General features: G+C 35.6%; 1 pseudogene; it reads left to right on the forward strand.

Annotated features, from left to right (window-relative positions):
* Positions 1 to 15,491: 15,491 nt before the first annotated feature.
* On the forward strand, positions 15,492 to 19,032 carry LOC132185241 (class V chitinase pseudogene; annotated as a pseudogene).
* The last annotated feature ends 532 nt before the right edge of the window (positions 19,033 to 19,564 follow it).

Here is a 19,564-nt window from a genome sequence, read left to right on the forward strand (position 1 = left end):
ACATAAATAAGCCTCACCTAAGGCTTGTTTCACATTGGAAAAGCATGAAGTCCCTCTCCCCTTAGGCTCCTATATAAGGAGGCTTCTTATGTACAATTACATTTACTTAATAAATTTAAGATGTAACCTATAAGGCTTTAGTGCATGGGTGTAGGCATATTGCTGAACCACCTTAATCTTGTGTCTATTTCTCTCTTGCTTATTTATTATTCTACTTTTATATTTCCGCATTATAAATTATTTCACTCTTCACATAGCTTCAAGGAACCGTGTTACTCCTCTTTTACACTAATGAAATGGAGAGGATTATTCTCGTTTCTTAGTATTGACAAATCGGATCCTCTCCATTTGAAATGAAATTGAGAAGAACCCATTCCTTATTTTTAGAAGGGTAAAATTATTATTATTATTATTTTTGAACAATTTTATTCTCTTAAACTAAAGGACGGGCTCCTCTCCGTTTCATTTGAAATGAAGAGGACCCTTCTCCAAGTATTGCACACTTGCACGACTCATTCACCTTGACATAGCTATGATAGTGTATGGAAAATCATATATGTCGGTGAATTTAAAACCATTTCCTCTCATGCCAATACTCTTAATTAAGTATTTTGCTTGAAAATAAATTAATGGTAAATGAAAGAGATGAGTTGTTTAACAATCTGTTGTTGCAACAATTTGTTGGAAATATATATATATAAGGCAAATAGTAGACATCACAGTAGCCTACCTTTAATATATGTACATTGAATTTGAGGCAGTGACGGAACTAAGAGGCGGCCCCGCCAGCCCCCACCTTTACAAAAAAAAATTTGTAATTTGTTAAAAAAAAAACAATTTAGGTCTTTTTTTTTTGACCACTTAGGTAAATGATATTTTTTTATTTTTTTATTGTGTATACAATCATGATATTTGTATCTTACATTGAAAAAGTATAAACTAAAAGAGTAGTTAATTATATATCTAAGTAGACTCAAACTCATTAGCAAATTAATTAAGCTTGTGAGCTACTAGCGGTGTTCTAGTATATATATTGAGGAAATACATGTGATTTTTAATAAAAAAAATGTAATTCTCAAATACATTTTAGATATATGTCAGTTTATATATTTAAAGCACTAATACTTCTAATATTTGACTTTTCTTCTAATAGTGCCCTGTTGAGGAAGCTAAGGTTGCTCTCCCGGCAATAGAGGAAGCAACCACCATGGATTTGAATAATGTTAGTGTGGAAGGCGACTCCTGGATATAATATTTGCCCTCTCCGGCCAGTAAGCTAGGGCGATCATTGTGATTGGCAAATTCATTTCATAATCCAAGATTAACCCGGATACTGGTTATCATTAAGTTATGTTGAAGATAATGACTCATATTCTTTCACGTATAAAGAATAATTTTGAAATATCAGTGATTGACAGAGTGCACGGTAACAACAATTTACAACAAGAAATATACTCCAAAATGAAAAATTAGAGAGAGAGAGTTCAAGGGCATATAGTTGGACTTGCCAATTGATGGCGCCCCCTAGCCTCAACCTACTATGTATTTGGACTCATTCAATCTCCCACAACAATCAAAAACTCTAACAATGACAAGCTTGGGCGGCGGGACTTTTGTTGTACGTGTTGTCGATATCATTAATTTGCTATATGAAAGGTACTCCTTGAGCATTCCATCTCATGCAAGCTAGGATCCGACTATATATAATTTATCGTTTCAAACACAACAGTCCATATCATTTATTGTGCATCGTTATCACAAGAATAATACAATAATCTTTATTGACATGTACTCTATGATAGTTTGAAGTTCAAATATTCCACATCTTCTACGTAATTTAATTGCATTCGTAGGCAATCGGAGCATATATATATATATATATATATATCATCTAAGAAAAATAAAAAAAATTAAAAAATTAAAAAAAAAACATTTTAACCCCTATACTAGCTATTACTTATTTTGTACTTATTATACCATCAAACTTTAAAAAGTGACATAGAGACCTCCCATATTACCACCGCGTGTTAAATTAGACAACTTTGCATTTTTCTCCTCAAAATACAGTAAAAATAATACACACAACATTTGGTAATTAATGATACAATTCAAAGTAATGAGACTAAATAAACATTTATGAAGAAGAAGGGAATTAATGTCATATTTCAATCAAAGAGTATAAATGTGTGTCTTTTAAATTATGAAAAATTCCTCAACGCCTATTGCAATTGAATTCCCAATGAAGCAAAACAAAGCACCGGTATTTAATAATTTTAATTGTTAATTCAAGAGATTGTGTACATAATATTGTAATTTCAAAAAAAAAAAATGTCCAATAACAAATTGCACTTTAGATATAAATAATAGTATTTATGTACACGGACAATATTAAAGAATTAATGTTACAAAACAAAATGCTATCACTAAATAAATTTTTAGAAAAGTACAGCAAAAAGCATTAATATTATGTTGTCATCCAAACATGATATTATTGACAACAAATATCAAATAATGAGCCTAAGAGAATATTTTGCAAATTATTTTACACAGGCGGAATATTTTCGCATGATAGGTTATTAGTATTAGATTTTTAATCTGACCTAGCTTAATTTGGCACTTTTCCATGATTCAGTTGGACACATTGTTTCATTTATATTCTAATATAACGGATTATTCTAGACCTATGTTATATTCTAATATAACATTCACGTAATAATGAGCTTAAGAACAATTTTCCCTTTATGAATTTAAGGAAATATGTTAGAAATTTTTTTATTAGGACATATTATTTTGAACAGATATCAAATAGTCATAGCAAGAAACAAAAATGAGGCAGTGTGAATAAGTATTAAATATATATAGGAAAAGTTCAAGCATGCAAATTGGCATTGAAGGAATCAAAAATTAGATTTGATTCCGTTTGTACAATTTTTGTTCTCTCCAAACGTTTTTCAGTTTGTATTGATTTCAATATTTTGTTTCTAGATCGTCCTCCTTATTAGATTATATGTAGTGTTGTTTCACATTGGTTATGTATATACAGTGTCTGTATTATTAGCCTATATATATAGGCCCCTTCTGTATATTATTCTGTATGATTCAATATACAACCTTATTCTCAAAATGGTATTAGAGCACAAGTTCTGAATCACCTTTAATAATTTTTTTTTCTTCCACATCCCATTTTCTTTTTTCCGGTGTCACTAGTGTTCTCTGGTGAATCTTTCGCTCTGTCCTTCACGGTTCTCTCTCTTCTCCTCGTCTTTTTCAGCGGATCACTATACCACTCGAGACCTCGGAAGACTAACGTTCTAGAGCCACCGCACACAGTCCCATTGGAGTTTTCACACTCCCACACGTGCCGCCCAAAGTCTTAGTTATTCCGCCACTGTCGTTCCGCCACAGGCTACCACGGTGGTCTGCCTGCTTCTCTTAGCACACCAATTGACAGATCTCCCTCCAACGACTCCAGCACTGTCGACCGCACCTTATTCCGACGTGCCACACGCCCTCACGCGCCTCTCCAAGTAATGCTCGTGCATCTTACGTACCAAGGTGCTGCCGTCTACAGTCGTGTGTGCATCACACGCACCAGGCGCTCCAGACTGCCACGTCATCCAAGGTCACGTCAACCATAGTGCCACGTCATCCCCTAGTGCAATGTCCGTGCCTCTACCACGTTAGCACCTCTTCCACGTCAGCATATTGGCCACGTCAGCGACTCTGCCTTGTTAGCCTTGTGTTGACCGTTGACTGTTACCAAACTTGACTGTTGACTTTGAACGTTGACTTTCTACTCTATTTTATCGTCCTAATTTTATATTTCGGTTCAGTTTTTTCTTTTGACCCTTCTAAATGGCACTTGTCGATTCCCTCCTAAGTCTCACGATAACAATTACTGTCGCTATTGTCAACGTCGCGGGCACACTATTGACAAGTGTTGGTGTAAGGGAATATCTAATGCACCCACAGCAGCAGTTGCCCATACTAAGAGTGGTTCATCTCCAGCTGCTCACTCTTCAGTTGCTCCCTCTGGCCAATCATCAGGATCCAGTATCACCTTATTTCCAGCTGACTTCGAGGCAATAGTCAACCTGGTCATCCAATCTTGTTCTGGTAATGCATCTTCCTCTGTCCTCTCAATCCTACCAGGTAACCCTTCGTCTTGGCTCTTTGACTCTTCTTGTTGTAATCACATGACACCTCACCCTACTTCCTTTACAACATATGCACCTTCACCTCATTCCTCATTGATTCGCACAGCTGATGGCTCCACTATGACTATTAAAAATATAGGCACTATTAATACTCCTTCCCTTTCTGATCGTGAAGTTTTTCATGTGCCTGAATTGTCCTTCAATCCTCTTTAATTTGGCCAACCGTGTGAACTTGGATATAGACTTATTTTTTACTTTTCTGGTGTGCAAGTGCAGGATCCTCGTATGAACTAGACCATTGGGATCAGGCGTAGAATTGGGTGCATGTTCGAACTCTCATCCTTACACCTCCCCACCACTAACGTGGGGAGGTGCCATCTCTTGCACTTTGGCATTCGCGTCTTGCTCATGCATCTGCATCTCGGGTACAACTTTTAGCTTCAAAGGATTTGTTAGGTTCAGTGTCCAATAGTTCTCTTGATTATATTTCATGTCAACTTGGGAAACAACCGGCTTTGCCATTCAATAATCGTGAGTCTCATGCTACTGCTTCTTTTGATTTAATTCATTATGATGTTTGGGGACCTTCTCCTGTTGCTAGTATGAGTGGTTCACGTTATTTTGTTATTTTTGTTGATGATTTCTCTCGTTACACTTGGGTGTTTTTAATGAAATCTCATTCTGAATTATTGGAAATTTATCGCACATTTGCCAAAATGGTTGAAACCCAATTTTTAAAACCCATCAAAACTTTTCGTTTTGATAATGCTTTAGAATATACTCAACATGATTTTCAAGCCATCCTCAAACATTATGGCATTGTCCTTCATTTGTCGTGTCTAGGCACCTCACAACAAAATGGTCGAGTTGAACGTAAACTTAGGCACATTTTAAACATTGTTCGTGCTCTTCTTCTTTCCACATCTATTCCTACCCCATTTTGGGGTGAAGCCACTCTCACGGCTGTCTATACGATCAATAGGCTACCTACCCCTATCCTTGATAATTGCACTCCTCACGAGAGGTTGTTTGGCTCTGTCCCCTCATATCACCATCTTCGTGTTTTTTGTTCTGCCTGTTTTGTTTTACTCCAACCTCATGAGCACACCAAAATCGAGCCTTGGTCTCGGTTGTGTTGTTTTCTTGGATATGGAGTGGAACAAAAGGACTATCAGTGTTATGATCCTGTGTCTTGTCATCTTCGCATCTCCCGTCATGTCGTTTTTTGGGAGCATCGACTATTCCACGAAGTTAGCAAATTCAGCATGCCATCATTTCCTCCCTTTACTACTCTTCTCGAGATTCCTCTTTCTCCAACTCCCACCAACAATGTCTTGCCAGAGTCTCTCTCGCTCGAACAACAGTCATCTCATGCTCTCGACACTGCTCCATCTGCGTCGCCAGGTTCTGTTTTGTCCGAGGATCCGGTCTGCACTCCACCATGACCTTCGCCGATCCACCCGAGTAAGATCTCTCCCATCCCATATACAGGATTTTCATTGTTTTCAAGCCTTAACTACCTTGCATGAGCCTCACTCCTTTCGTGAGGCCTCCACTATCCCTTTTTGGCATGCCCGATGAAAGAGAAACTTAATGCTTTACACAAGAACAATACATGAGATCTGGTTGACTTGCCTCCTAGAAAGTCTGTGGTTGGGTGTAAGTAGGTTTACAAAATCAAGACTTGTTTCGATGGTACTGTTGATAGGTACAATGCTCGACTTGTGGCTAGAGGATTTACTTAGGAGTACGGTGTGGATTATGAGGAGACTTTTGCTCTATTTGCTCGCCTCTCTTCTGTGAGTGCTTTGTTGGCTGTTGTAGCCTCCCGACATTGGTCACCTTGTCAAATGGATGTCAAAAATGTCTTCCTTAATGACGATTTAAGTGAAGAAGTCTATATGCAGCCACCTCCTGGATTATCTCATCCTACAAACAAGGTTTATCGTCTCCGTCGAGCTCTATATGGACTTAAGCAGGCTCTTCGAGCATGGTTTGCTAAGTTTACCTCCACTGTCTCTAGCCTTGGATACTCCATCAGCTCTTATGATTCAGCCTTGTTTATTCGCATCACAAACCGGGGCACCATACTTCTTATACTATATGTTGATGACATGATCATCATTGGAGATGATACCACTGGTATTCAGGAACTTAAACAATTCCTCAGTCAGCATTTTGAGATGAAAGATCTTGGCCCTCTCAGCTATTTTCTTGGTCTTGTGATTTCCTTTTCTTCTGATGGTTATTATTTGACAGAGGCCAAGTATATCTCTGATCTCCTTCCCCGGGCCAATCTCACAGATAGTAAGATTGTCGACACTCCAACTGAGTTTAATACTCGTCTTACTCCTTATGATGGCGAGCTTCTTCGTGATTTTACCTTATATTGGCATTTAGTTGGCAATCTTGTTTAACTTATTGTCACTCGGCCTGATATCTCGTATGCTGTCCATCAGGTGAGTCAGTTTATGGCTGCTCCTCTCTCCACTCATTTCTCAGCTGTCCTCTGCATCCTTCGCTACGTGAAGAGGACATTATTTCATGGGCTCTATTTCTCCTCTTAGTCTCCTCTTCAACTGCGTGCTTATACTAATGCTGATTGGGCGGGTGATCCAACAAATCGTTGCTCTACCACTGGTTACTGTTTCCTACTTGGCACCTCTCTTATCTCTTGACGAAGTAAGAAACAAACTGTTATTGCTCGATCTAACACCGAGGAAGAATATCGTGCTTTAGCTGACACTACCTCGGAGCTTCTTTGGTTGCGATGGATGTTACAAGATATGGGTGTCTCTCTTTCATCTACTACTCCTGTATACTTTGACAACATGAGTGCTATTCAGATTGCTCATAATGATATTTTTCATGAACGGACCAAACATATTGAGATTGATTGTCATTTTGTTTGTCATCACCTTCTTCAGGGCTCATTATAGCTTCATTCTGTCACGTCCTGTGATCAGCTCGCGGACATCTTTACAAAGTCACATCCTCTAGGGCGTTTCCGTGATCTTGTATCCAAACTCAAGTTGGTCTCTCGCACTTGTTGTGCAAATTTATTTAACTCGCAAGTACACGAATCAATTGTAGTTAATGGATTGCAAGTGTGACGTCGAACCTACAGGGAATTGTATTTTTGAAAGAGCAATTAAAATCTAAACTAATTAAATCCTAATCTAATTCCAAAAGGTTTTTGATTTTGAATTTGGTTTTGAAATTAAAAGACAAACATAAACTAATTAAAATAAACTAAGAGATAAAATACTAAGGTTTGAAAATTCTCACTCATCGAATCATAACAACATATTTCCATGTTTATCAATATTAATCTGAAGTTGTCACAATTAAAATCTTAAATATGTTTCACTATGCTTCAACAGTTAATCAAAACCATCTGATGTATCCATTCATTGCACAAATCACAAAAGGAATCCAATATCAATTAAATCATCAAATGTATCCGTAAATCATAAAAGATATCTAATCTTAATTAAAACACCAAATGTATCCGTAGAACAAATTACAAGGGATATTCAATTATTTAGGCAAATAAAATCAAGCAATCAATTATGTGAAATTATCTTAAATCATCAAGTGTATCATTGAATCACAAAAGATATCCAAGAATCACTCCACACATTGAAAATAAGTAAAACAATTGAAATATTAAACCCAATAAAATCAGATAAATAAAGACTTACATGAAAGTATTGATGTTCTTCATCGGTGAGGCTTCATCCCCAACCTTAGTTGAGAATTTAGCTCCACATAAAAATAAAATCTAAACCTAAACCTAAACCTAAAGAAAAACTAAACAAAAGAATTTTGCTCTCTTGGATTGTGTATCTTTTCTTGAATGCAAATAAGTATCTTTATAGGCTTAGAAAAGTCCTAAAAACCTTATTAAACCTAGATAATTCGGAGGTCTGTCTCCCAGTCAAAATAGAAGTCTGAAATTGGAATAGGATTCGTCCAAATTTGTGACCTTTTATTACGGGGCAATTTTGGCATAGTAACCGTCCGAATTAGGAAAATTCTATTTCACAATAAATTGTATTGTTTTGAGTTAGCTTTCCAATGCTGCTTGAATCACTTCAATTCGATATTTAAGCGGAAAGTTATAGTCAAAATACTAAAACATATACAAAATCTGAATTTGAATCCGATCCGAAATCTTATCCAATCTATCTTTAATCCAATCTGATCTTTAATCCCATTTAACCTTTTTCTTGGATTCGGTTGATCTTAACCACATCATCTAGGTCTTCTCAAAGTATGCTTTCTTCTAAACTTTTCATTTTTCCCTTTAAAGTTGTAGTTTTTCTTTAATGACCTACAAAACACTAAAAACACAAAACTAACACAAAATATTAAATAACGACACAACTAAAGGATTAATTAATGTAAATAAATGGGTCAAAATATGCAACATTTGGCACTTATCAAACACGCCCAAACTTACATTTTGTTAGTCCCTTAACAAAACAAAACGAAAAAATAAAATGAAAGCAAGAAACATAAATCCTCTTTCGTGGGAGAGACGATTGCATTTAGCATATGCAACAAGCCTTTTAAACCCCTAGGCATCCCTAGTGGACGAGTGAAGTCTCATGAGGGCTTAACAGGAACGATACCCACAAACATTGTAGCACTATGTTGTTAACAAGAAAGAAGTTTCACATAAACCATGGTTATTATTCATGAGCAAATTTAAAAAGACAAACACCATCATAACAGTCAAAAGGAGATCCAAAATCAAATCACTCATAAATGGACAATTGAAATTTCATATGTTTAGAAATGTGTAAAGTGTAATTAGCATACAATCATGAAGCTTTCAGCTTAAACTCAAAACAAGTTCCATAAAATTTGTAAAAATCTCTATCAAATGAAACAACCAAGGCAAGATATGCATTTTTTTTTTCCTTTTTTTAAAATTTTTTTTTTTTTTTTTTTTTTTTTTTTATACAGGCTCTGCAATGTCTAACTCCTTTAAGCTTTCTAATTGACCCCTATAACAAGTGTTAGGCCAATGACTCCCAAGCCAGGTGGCTTTAGGGCACTAGATATAGAACATCCTTAAGGGCTTATTAACTTAAGTCAAAAAGGCTACGAAGTCAGATTAGCCATATCATAAATCAACACTGAACTTCACACCTTTTGACACGAACACTCAATGCTTAATGAGGCAAGAGGTCCGGTTACTCAGTGAAAAACTCAACATGATCTTTATTTTCTTTTTCCTTCTCTTTTTATTTATTTTTTTCTTCTTTATATATATATATATATATATATATATATATATATATATATATATATATATATATATATATACATACATATATCTTGCAAGCCAATGGTTATTCATCAATAGGTTATCCAACAAATCTCAAAGAAAACAAGCCTAAGCTCAAACATCATACCTCACAGAAAACATGCTAATGTGCTCATAAAAATTTATTTCAAAACAAGTGAAATATCTTTTACCAAAAAATAAGTCAAGGGACTCAGACTCCTAATGACATAATAATTTGTTCAACCCTTTAAGCAAGCTAATGCAATGTAAATCACAGTTACAGTTTAACTCAAACTTAACAACAACATAGCACAATTTTATTTTTATTTTTTCAAAATTTTTAACACAAAATGACAAATAAAAATAAAGAAATAAGAACAAAAATATACAGACAAAGTGTTTTTCCATACCCCCAAACTTGAATTACACATTGCCCTCAATGTGTAGTATAAAAATACATTACCAGAAGTAAGGAAATCTCAAGGTGTGAAAAAGGGACAGGACATCCTCCAAACTCAAACACCAAAACACCTGTCAACAAAAACTAACAGCAATTTTTTTTTTTTTTTTTTTATGGAAATAAAAATCAAAAGATTAATTGCTGTTAGAAACAAAAACAAATAAAAATAACATGTAATGAAAAAGGAAAGAAAGAATTTATGGAGTGAAGTGCAGAAAATAAACTAGAGAAGAAAACTTTATAGCGCTTCCCCCTATCATGCAGATGTCCAACCAATCCCTTCCACCCTTTCTTCTTCAAAACTTCATACCCATCTGGAAGGATATTTCGCCATGTTTTGTAGAATCTCTTATTTCGAAGGATCTTCTTAGGAAAGTGGTTCCTAGATTTGTGTGCTTGTGTGCACAAGTCTTTGAGTATCTTGACATAAGATGGCTCTTTGAGACATTCAGGCGATGAAGCTTTGAGCACTGGATATGTCTCAAGAGGGACAGTGATGTAGGCAGGAGCTTCAGTACTCACTTCTATGTCACTGTGCAGATTAGGATCCGTTGGTGGCTCACTGTTCTCATGGCGCTCAACTTGCTCAAGGTGTTCAACTTGCTCCTCTTTCTTTTCCTCCTCTTTGTTATCCACAATTTCCTCACTCTCTAGTGTGATGGTGACTTGGGCATGCTCATGATAAGAATTTTCGGAATCATCCTCATCAATCATGTAGTGCCTTTCAGCCATCAGCTGACTTTGAAGCTCTTCTTCCTCTATTCTCGTATGTCTCTGCCATTAGCCATGTTGGAATTCCTCAACTCCTGTACAGCTTGATTGGTAAAACCTTTTAGCTCTTGTATAGTTTGGGAGTTGGAATTCTTGAGCTCTTGTATAACTTGTGAATTGGAATTAGCTCGGGAGTTGGACTGGTCGACTTTTTTTATTAATGTTTTGATCATGTCTTCCAATGATGATTGTGGTGCAAGCTGTGACACTTGAGTGGTAGACTGATAAACAGGAGGTTGAGCTTGATGAACGAACTGCGGATATTTTAAATGGTGCAATTCATCAAATTGGTGAGCATAATTTCCTGTAGCCTAAGCTGATCCTGAGAAATCAGATTGGTTGCTCCAGTCCGGTTTATAAAAATTGAAATTTGAATCAAACCATAGACTGGAGAAACTGGTGTTCATTTCTTCATATGGAAAATTAGAAACTTGTCCCTAGGATGGACAATCACTATAATGATGATAAGGATTGGAGCAGTATGAACATGTCTCATGTGGGTAAAAATTTTGAGGGTAGTTAGTAGGAGCTGGTGTCATATAATTAGGAGAGACATTAAAATCATTAAAATGAAAATTCATGCTTCCCCCTCACTTTTTAGCATGCAGATTTCCCACATAAAACATTAACAATTTTTTTTTTTTTTTATTTTAAATAAAATAAAAAACAACTAACTAACAAAAAATAAAATAAAACTAAAATTTAAAAACTCACAAAAAGGACCAAAAATAAATTTTTGGCAAAGATCTATGGAACTACTGCTTTTGCTGTGACTGCGATCGATCGCACTAACAGGGGCATGTGGAAGGTGTTGTGGCAGAACTGTAAAACAAGCCAAAAAAAAAAAAAAAAAAACAAAAACAAAACAACAAGAAAAATCTCTTCTTTTTTTTTTTTTTTTTTTTTTTTTTTTTTTTTTTAATTAGTAACACGAATAAAACAAAACAAATTGCAGAAAAATAAAATCCTAATTATAACTAGTAGAAAAATAAAACTAATTTAGAAATAAATTCATTTTAAAAATTGAACAATTCCCCGGCAACGGCGCCAAAAACTTGTTGTGCAAATTTATTTAACTCGCAAGTGCACGAATCAATTGTAGTTAATGGATTGCAAGTGCGAGGTCGAACCCACATGGAATTGTATTTTTGAAAGAGCAATTAAAATCTAAACTAATTAAATCCTAATCTAATTCCAAAAGGTTTTTGATTTTGAATTTGGTTTTGAAATTAAAAGACAAACATAAACTAATTAAAATAAACTAAGAGATAAAATACTAAGGTTTGAAAATTTTCACTCATCGAATCATAACAACATACTTTCATGTTTATCAATATTAATCTGAAGTTCTCACAATTAAAATCTTAGATATGTTTCACTATGCTTCAACAGTTAATCAAAATCATCTCATGTATCCGTTAATTGCACAAATCACAAAAGGAATCCAATATCAATTAAATCATTAAATGTATCCGTAAATTACAAAAGATATCAAATCTTAATTGAAACACCAAATGTATTCGTAGAACAAATCACAAGGGATATCCGATTATTTAGGCAAATAAAATCAAGCAATCAATTATGTGAAATTATCTTAAATCATCAAGTGTATCTTTGAATCACAAAAGATATCAAAGAATCACTCCACACATTGAAAAGAAGTAAAACAATTGAAATATTAAACTCAATAAAATCAGATAAATAAAGACTTACATAAAAGTATTGATGTTTTTCATCGGTGAGGCTTCATCCCCAACCTTAGTTGGGAATTTAGCTCCACATAAAAATAAAATCTAAACCTAAACCTAAACCTAAACCTAAAGAAAAACTAAACAAAAGAATTTTGCTCTCTTGGATTGTGTATCTTTTCTTGAATGCAAAGAAGTCTATTTATAGGCTTAGGAAAGTCCTAAAAACCTTATTAAACCTAGATAATTCGGAGGTCTGTCTCCCAGTCAAAATAGAAGTTTGAAATTGGAATAGGATTCGTCCAAATTTGTGACCTTTTATTGCGGGGCAATTTTAGAATAGTAACCGTCCGAATTAGGAAAATCCTATTTCACAATGAATTGTATTTTTTTGAGTTAGCTTTCCAATGCAGTTTGAATCACTTTAATCCGATATTTGAACGGAAAGTTATAGTCAAAATACTGAAATGTGTACAGAATCTGAATTTGAATCCAATCCGAAATCTTATCCAATCTATCTTTAATCTAATCTGATCTTTAATCCCATTTAACCTTTTTCTTGGATTCGGTTGATCTTAACCACATCATCTAGGTCTTCTCAAAGTATGCTTTCTTCCAAACTTTTCATTTTTCCCTTTAAAGCTGTAGTTTTTCTTTAATGACCTACAAAACACTAAAAACACAAAACTAACGCAAAATATTAAATAACTACACAACTAAAGGATTAACTAATGTAAATAAAGGGGTCAAAATATGCAACATTTGGCACTTATCAGCACTCTACCTTGAGCTTGAGGGGACTATTAGATTATATGTAGTGTTGTCCCACAATAGTTATGTACATACAATGTATGTATTATTAGCCTATATATAGGTCTCTTCTATACATTATTCTGTGTAATTCAATATACAACTTTATTCTCAACACTCATGTTCGAACTATTTCAAAAATCATATTTTTATTTTGTTCTGTGCTTTCGATTCCATTCTTTTGACTCTATTTTCTGTTTTAATTTTTATAATATCTTTTACTTTTATTGTAAAAGTAGTTTATTTTTTTATTATTTTTTTAAATGTTATATATATGGAGGATGGTCGAAAGAATAAATATCTAATTGACATGACTGCTTTCAAGACCTATGAATTTCATTGGAATTGATAAAAGTATATGGAAAAGTCAATTATATTTTATTATATTAGTATTAATTTTGATTTGGTTTTGGAAATTGTGTTTGCATGGTCGTATTCAAGGATAATGGTAAATAATGTAGCAGAGAATGCTAAATAGTCAATTTATTTGTCTTTTTATTATTATTATTATTATTATTATTATTATTATTATTATTATTTTTATGTAATTTTGTGCTTCATATTCAATTTTTGGTCCTTAATTGTTATAATTTTTATAAAGAGATATGATATAATTAATTATATTTTTAACTATCTCCATAGTGAATAGATGAATTCACCATTAAATTTGTGTGGAGTCTACATAAATCTACAAATCTAATGATTGATATATTGAATTTGTAGTATGAGATGAGAAAAATATTAACGTGAATCATTCCTCTATTTATTACTTATTACTTATGTTCTATATAAATATATATATTTTAACTTTATAATGCAAAAGTATGGTTGGAAGGAGAAAAAAAAAAAAAAAAAAAAAAAGCTATATTTGACTGGACTTCTTCCTATACCTTATGAATTTCATTGATTAGGTTTTTATTTATACTTTTGAGTAAATTTACGCTTTTGAGTAAAAAAGAAAGAGAAATCATATAATTTATTTATTTTTTTAACTATAATCAGACGTAAAGGCAACCTTTAGGAAATTGTGAATGACAGTTTTAAAAATAATTTTGTGTTTGTAGGGAATAATTTTTACAAATGAAAACACAACGTTTTTATTAAAAATGAGAACAAAAGTCTGGAAAATTCTCATTAACACAAAAGGACATCTTTGCATTCATAATTTTATGTGTTTAAACAATATGAGTATTCTAAGAACAAAGCAGCAAGCTAGAATAGAAAGTAACTCTTAACAACATAATAAATGAAATTTTGTAAGGCATAATTGAAGGAAAATATATCATATATAAACATAATTAACACAATTCGAACTAAATAAATTTTTTAAAGGAATATTTAAAACTTACTCGAAGTACAATGACGCTCAACCCCAGAAAGGCCGGTAGTGGTTTGTTTTTGGGTAGAATGATGTAGTGGTTTGACTTTGGTTTGTCTTTGTCTTGACGTTTGTACGAACTGTTATTAACTTTTTTTTTTTTTTTTTTTTGGGTGGTTGATCGTGAGGGAGGGACGCACAGTTTCATTTTAATTGCCAAGCCAGTTTTCAATGCCACGTTTCATTTTAATTGCCCAGTTTTAAATGCCACGTGTCAAGCTCTTAACCTCTCTTAATTATATTTTTAACTATCTTTTAACTATCTCCATAGTTAATAGATGAATTCACCATTAAGTCTACAAATTTAATGATTATAAAATATAGTTTTTTCTTTTTTTTTTGTTTGTGGGAGAGTTGTGGGAGAGGTCTAAACCCTAAGTGGAGTATGAAATATATCTTCTCTATTCCACTTGAAAAAGAGAGGAATTACCCCATATGATAGATTCTTTCAATTTAAGATCGTTTAAAAAAAAATAATGAAGTGATCTAAACCGGGACTTTGTATGATAGATATAATTTGAATGTAACACTTAATTAATTTGTGGCAGTATGTAAATGTATATTATAATTAGTTAATTTTCTAGGTGTATGCATATATGTGCACGTGGTTGGAGTAAAATTATAATTAGTTAATGATGTTGATGAGAAAAATAATTAAATAAATTAATATTCAGTAATCATCTTGATGGATGAGCCGAATTAATAAATAAATCCAAATTAAGTTGATGGAATCCAAATTAATAAATAATTAAGAATCGTGGGAATCATGCATGGATTTCTTCTATTAAAAAAAGCCTTTTTGCATAAAAATATGAGTATAAATAGCATGAAGGTGCAATGGACAAAAATCAGTGGAGCGAGCCAATTTCTTCTTCTCTCTCAACTCTCAAATACCTACATAACTTACCCATCATTCATCAAGATCAAGATGACTAGCAGCACTGGTGTGAATGCTGGATACTGGTACTGGAAGGGTGAGTTGCAGCCGGACAGCATAGATTCCAGCCTTTTCACCCATCTTTTTACTGCCTTTGCCGATGTCAACCCTGGCACCTACAACCTCAGGTTTCCTCCCGGGTATGAGACTCAATTTCAATCCTTCGCAAAAACCGTGAAGAGCATCAACTCTGATGTTAAAGCCATTTTATCCATCGGTGGAGACACTGATCCTTCCATTTTTGCCACAATCGCTAGCGATTCTAATTACCGTAAAACATTCATAGGTTCCTCCATTGATGTAGCCAGGGATTTCAACTACGATGGCCTTAGCCTGAACTGGCTGTATCCCGATCAAACGACCAACCTTGTCACACTCCTCAAAGAGTGGCGAGCTACCCTGAACGATAAGGCGCCTAAGCTGCTTCTAACCGTTGCCGTATCTGACAACCCAGAGGATTATCCCATTCAGGATATCGAGGATATCGTAAATTCCTTGGACTGGTTCAACGTAGTGGCCTATGACTTGAAGGCCCCTGTTACCTCACCCAATTCCATTTTACCGCTTGCTCCATTTCTCAATCCATTACCCTCTGCTCTAATTCTTAGCGTGGCCCAAGTCATCGATTTTTGGATCTCTAAAGGCGTGCCGGTCAACAAATTAGTCATCGGCCTTCCATTTCATGGCCGCAGTTGGCTTCTGCAAAATGCTCATAACCACGAAATATTCTCAGATGCTAGTGGAGCTGCGACTGAAGTAAGTGACCCCATACTTTATCGACAAATCCAGGAACATATTAAAACAGAACGTGGCGTAGAAGTGATCGATCACAACTATGTCGCACAGTATTGGTATTTTGGGACAACGTGGAGTGGTTATGATGGTAAGGATATCATCTCTGATAAGGTTACATATGTCAAGCAAAATAAATTGCTTGGTTATTTTGCATGGCATGTGGACGGCGACGACTCTGACTGGGCTCTTTCAAACCAAGGTAATTATTAATTTTATTACTATATATATATATATATATATATATATATATATATATTGGATAATATATTAGAAGCGGAACAAAGAGAGAGAAGAGAGAGAGAGAGCAAAAGCACACAATGGATTACATTGTATTGACTCTAATAATAATAATGAATACAGAGGCCTCTATTTATAGAAATGCAAGTAACCTAATAGATTAAGGAAAGGTAAACCTAGTAGACTAATAATACCTAAAGAAGTAAATAACAAGTAATATTCTTAACATCCCCCCTCAAACTCAATGTGTAAACTTGAGTTTGGATAAACAAAAAGGGAAAGAAAAAGGAATTCGCCGAAAAAGCTGCTTGTGCCGAAACAATTGCCGAAGTAACGCCATAAAAATTGTTAGAGACCGGTGGATTCTGCCTTAATTTGAGCAATGCATTTAAGCTGGAGCTTGGTCCACTTGGTTGTAATTTTGACTTGAAGACCATATACTAGTAATGAAGTAGCTCGCTTGGTCGGCTGAGAAAAGTAGGTTCGATTAAAAGGGGCTTGTTTAGCCCGTAACCCTTGGACCGTCTCGCCTGAGCTAAAGTCTGTCCCAAAAAATTCTAACTAGTAGACCGTCTCGCCTGGTCAGCTGAGATAAGCAGGGCCGGTTGAAGAGACTAATCATGCCTGAAACCCTTGGACCGTCTCGCCTTGTCGGCTGAACTAAAGTCTGACCCATCTAACTAGTAGACCGTCTCGCCTGGCTGGCTGAGCTAAGTAGGGAGAAAAATGGCCGGTTGAAGAGGCTAATTGTGTCTGAAACCCTTGGACCGTTGAAAGGTCTGACCCAAAAAATTCTCATTAGTAATGGATCAATGGCCTAGGAGAGGCTGCAGTGACCGGTGATGGCGGCATTTGACAAGGCATAAGTGGGCCGGTTGAAAGGGCTTCTCTGGCCCGAAAACCCATGGACCTGAGGAAAGATTGGTCTGACCTGAGAGTGCCTACCGCAAGAAGAATGAACCGGATTGAACTGCGCCAAAGAAAAGGCTATGGAATCGAATTGAACAAGCATGAACCAACTTGAACCGCATAAAACAAACGCTTAAATTTGGAGAAGAATCTTGTTTTCTGTCATATAAAGATGTCAAAAGCAAAAATAGACCACAAATTTGAAATCAGGACGAAAAATTGGGTAGAAAACACTTGGTCAACTTTTCAATGGTCAAAGTCAAAGTCAACACAAAAAAGTCAAATCTGACAAGTGCTGACGTCCAGGATCGCTAACGTGGCCGATGTGTTGACATGGTGGTGAAGTTGACGTGGAAGAGATGATGACGTTGGAAGAGGTGCTGACGTGTCAGGTGTGATGACATGGCCGACAGATGACATGGCATATGCATGACGTGGCGGTAGTGCTGCATTGGCACTAATGAATCATTGCTGACGTGGCAGTGGAGCGCTAGGGCTGACGTGGCTCTCTGAGAGGATGACACGTGGCTGCAGAAAATATGAGAGATGCGCTGGCGTGTGTGGTGCACGCGCCTCAGTGGCGGCGGCACTGTGGCTCGTGGGATTCACGCACAGAGGCTTCTTCCAGCGCGTGGAGGCGCGTCCAATGTGGTATGGCAGCGTTCTTGGTGGCGATGTGATCGTTGGCACCTGATCTATGAAGCGGTGCGAAAACCGGGCTGATCCACCTCACCTGGAGGCGCGTGGAGGCACTGCAGCGGCACGTGGATTGAGAGCAGCACCTCATGGCGGCGTGTGTGGGCGCGTCAAAGTATCTTTGGCGGAGATCTCGACAGATCTAGACTCTTCTGGCCCTGATCTGTCGATTGGGGGTACTGTTGTTGTGATCAGAGCTTTGTAGAGGCCCGAAAAGGAACAAACAATTTCTTAGGGGAGTCTTGCCGGCGTGCCGAGGAACCCTTAGGATGTGCGTGGAGGCGCGTTTACTGACGGATAGAACCTTCTAGTGGCGCGTGTGAGCGCTCGGAAGCTTGGACGCTTCAGATCTCTTTGGATCTATACTTGGCGGCGTCTGAACTATCGTCGGTGGCAAAAGCGTTGAGCTCCTGCAAGGGCTGCGGCGATTTTGACACTATGGACAACAGAAATTTTGAGCGGCACGTGATGTAGGGCAACAAGACTGAAATTCATCAAAAAGAAAACACCATAAAAGACAATTATTGAAGGCCACAGAAAAGTGGCTCTGATACCATGTTAAATATATTGGATAATATATTAGAAGCAGAAGAAAGAGAGAGAAGAGAGAGAGAGAGAACAAAAGCACACAATGGACTACATTGTATTGACTCTAATAATAATAATGAATACAGATGCCTCTATTTATAGAGATGCAAGTAACCTAATAGATTAAGGAAATGTAAACCTAGTAGACTAATAATACCTAAAGAAGTAAATAACAATATATATATATATATACTTCTCGTTCTTTGGATTTCTACTCTTTCAAACCTAATTTTTACTCTTAATATATATATTGTCACAGCTTTCGAAGCATGGAAGAAATCGTGAGGCCAATCATCAGAATTCAGATATGTATGTTGTCCACAAATTAATAAGGTCAATCATCAGTCAGTACTTGTGTACGCGCGTTGTAAGACCAATTTTCAGTTGTGTTGTTTTGTTTCTTGGCCTCCATGCGTACTGTTTGGCGTTGGCGGTATCCTTAATTAATTTGTACTGCATGTTTCTTTCTGTTACTTGATCGGATGTACGCTCCATCGATCTGTTTTTTTTTTTTTTTTTTTAATAATAAAATGCCATTGTTCGATCACATTTGTTGTTTTTTCTTAATTTAAATCCATTTCAGTACTTGAAACCGTCAATAAATTAATAGGAACCTTTTTTTATGGCTAATAATATACACTTCATAATATTAATTACACTTAAGAAAGTGACAAAATATATATATTTGAAAGTGATGGATTATCCAAATTAATGGTTCTTAATTTGTAACTAACAATTCTAGTGGCACTAGCTACCTAGTCATGATAGAAGATCGAGAAGTAGTAAGAACTATAAACCTGCGCTGGCCGGAGCCAATAAATATAAAATATATGGAGGAC

Source organism: Corylus avellana, chromosome 7 (assembly GCF_965113065.1).
Source record: "Corylus avellana chromosome 7, dhCorAvel1.hap1.2, whole genome shotgun sequence".
NCBI classification, from domain to species: Eukaryota; Viridiplantae; Streptophyta; class Magnoliopsida; order Fagales; family Betulaceae; genus Corylus; species Corylus avellana.